General features: G+C 37.6%; 1 long non-coding RNA gene across 1 annotated transcript; it reads right to left on the minus strand.

Moving 5' to 3' along the window:
* Positions 1–996: 996 nt before the first annotated feature.
* Positions 997–1,798, minus strand: LOC129730292 (uncharacterized). The gene is made up of 2 exons (XR_008728833.1): positions 1,286–1,798; positions 997–1,223 (listed from the first exon to the last, which is right to left on the minus strand). It is a non-coding gene; the product is annotated as an uncharacterized LOC129730292 (long non-coding RNA).
* Positions 1,799–2,927: the final 1,129 nt, after the last annotated feature.

Raw genomic sequence — 2,927 nt, forward strand, 5'->3', positions numbered from 1 at the left:
TCGAGTAGTTTTAGACATGTTTTGAAAACACTTTAGCAACTATAACGGCACTAAAATATTATTTAATAAGATATCTTGCATTTTTTTTGCACCATAAAGGCTCTATGCACTCGGTGATACCCTACATTTTATTTATTTTTACTCTGCATTCACCAAACCACGCGACATTTTCCTTTCCGGTCTGCTCTCTGTCCCGGTGGACACACTACTGGTGCGTAGAGCCCTTCATCTGCGTCAATAGGAACACTCCAGGTTGCAGTAAGAGCACAGAACAAAACTATCCAGATCAGAACAAATTTCCCAACGGGCCACATAATAGACGGTGATTGAACTAGCACTGGTTCAGCGATACGTTCAACTGAAATGTTCTAGTATGTTACACTACCCGATGACCCGATATCTTTCACAGTTTCAAGAATTGAATGAAGTGTTCGATTGAAAAACGACGAATATGGTTAATCATTCAATGACGACTATTTGTTCAACACTCGAAGTCACTCTTAGATAAGAACCGTTGTTCTGTCCGCTCTTTACTACGTAGACGGCGTGTTACGTTTGTACTTTATTGTTTAAATGGTTTGACACTCATTCCTTCAAATTTGTCTTTTCTTTTGCACACTGCAAAAGGACATATCAAAAAATTACCTTTATAATGTAATAATATTGTGGTCACGCTAGGTCTGTCCCTTGTAAGCCAGAATAACCACTGGGATTTTGAACAATAAGTGATTTAAGAATTTCTGATTCTTAGTGAATAACGGATCAGAGCCACGGACAAAATAATTACTGCAAATGCAAATTCCACGCTACCTAATTGGTACTCCAGACTAGTAGATTTTTTATGTTTTCATAGTTTAGAATAGTCAAATTCAATCAACCAGTGTTATTTCTGAATTAGACACAGTCACAGCTATCTTTTTTTAGGTCTAATTCATGAGGATGAGTAATTTAGTATAAAAACATTGAGTAAATAAGAAACGGACAGTTAACTGAACATTTTAATTTTCGACACTAATCAAGAACAGGGCAGATTTATATTTTCAAGCTGCTTGTTTACGAATATGTTCATGGTAAACATTATAAACATTAAATGAAGACGCATGATGTCAGATCAAAAACGTTTACATCTCAAGTTAAAAATGTATAGGTCTGCGACAGACACCGCGGTGGTCAAGCTTTTGACCTGCCGGACACACCTTTGGGGCGATAATTATGTTTACTTGCTGTAATTGATGGGTCACTATTAATTATAATTGATTCCGTGTTGGCTGCTTGTGAAACTCACGCTAATTCCGACAGTAGCCTCTTGATTGTCGTTTTCACCATCAACCTCGACCGATATTAATTCCTGAGTGGTAGAAGGTATCGCTTCTGGTTCATCTGTCACGGAAACCTGCGCCTCAGATTCTTCTTCGCTGAAACCTGCTGTTATAAACAGGAAGGTTATGAAGATGGTAGCCAGCGTAAAACACTTCATGGCTAGAGCAGCGTTTAACCGAACTGACAAGCTGTGAATGAATGCTTTGCTAATCACCAGAGTCCCGAACATTGATAAGTTAGAGCGTTTGTGTGATCTGTCAAAGACTCTGAGTCTGCGATACGGTTATGCAAATGCGGAATAGCCAATATTGATAATTACAACAATGATGAAATCACTGGAAAATTATTCAGCGGTCTTGTTCTTATTTAAACATTCCGCAGCCTGGCTTAAACACAATGCACAAATTGTCTCACATTGTTCCGTAACAGATAACTTTTTTTAATGAGATAGCCCATACCTGTATTATATGGGGATACGTGCGTGGTCTATCAATGCACTAAAAAAAATCAATGGAATGTCATTTGTTTGAAAACAATGCTTCTAAGACTTTCGAAATTAATGTATTTCACCAGTACAATCATAACACATGGGAGCGCCTTGTCACAACTGTCGCCTTTTTCAATAAGAATATTGCTGACAATCTAGTTCAAGCCTGAAACATTATATAGGAGCTACAAGTTACATGTCACATCGCGTGGCAAGGAATGTACCGGAAGGAATTGACCACGAAATTAATTTTGAAACTTTTATTCAGGGTTTTTGTTTAACACTAGCTGACCTGGACTAAATTCGTCCCGTCCTTTTTTTTTCTTATTCAGATAATTTTGCACATTGAAGGCATGGGAATTCTCAAATTATTCCACATACCTACTTCGGAAGATTGATCTTGCGATTTGCTTATAGTCATTTTAATTGCATAGGCGAATCGGATACTGGATACGTTTCAATAACCCTTCAATTTGTCCTCAAATATCGTTGCTTGCAATACATTGGCTTTTAGAGGCTTTACATAGTTTCGATTGGCAGAGGTTTCTAAGTATAATCCGTTAGATAGCTGGTTACACCTTCGTGATTATTCATAAAATCTGCTGATATTTTCAGACAACTAATTGATTTCAAAAAATTTCATTTGTTTTCCGCTGCCAGTCTTGAACGTGCGCTCAATTCTGGACACTGCGCAGCGCTATTTTCTGGACGATATTCGGAAACACATTTATAATAAGTTCCTCAGGCCATCAAATTTGAAATGCAGTTCTCTCTAACAATAAGAATAGTTTGTTTTGCACTAATTGTGATTCCAGGAGCATACGCACGCAAAAGTTAGGTGGTGCAAAACCACATGAATATTGTGCTAAAGTTGTGCAATTTTCGATTAGGTTCCGAGGCTAAATTGTGCGTAATCAAATCAAACGTGCTAAATGAAAGAACGCAATAAATACTGTGGCTCGAACTTTTGCGTGTAATTGAACCCGAGATTTCATTTTGACCATTGTCGTAACGCTTTAAGCGCGGTATGCAGTTGAAAAGATTTTTTTTTTCTTATCTCGATCCGATGTAAAATTCAGGCACTGAACCAGGTAATGAATATTCTTCGTATTTGAACGGT

Source organism: Wyeomyia smithii, chromosome 3, assembly GCF_029784165.1.
Source record: "Wyeomyia smithii strain HCP4-BCI-WySm-NY-G18 chromosome 3, ASM2978416v1, whole genome shotgun sequence".
NCBI classification, from domain to species: Eukaryota; Metazoa; Arthropoda; class Insecta; order Diptera; family Culicidae; genus Wyeomyia; species Wyeomyia smithii.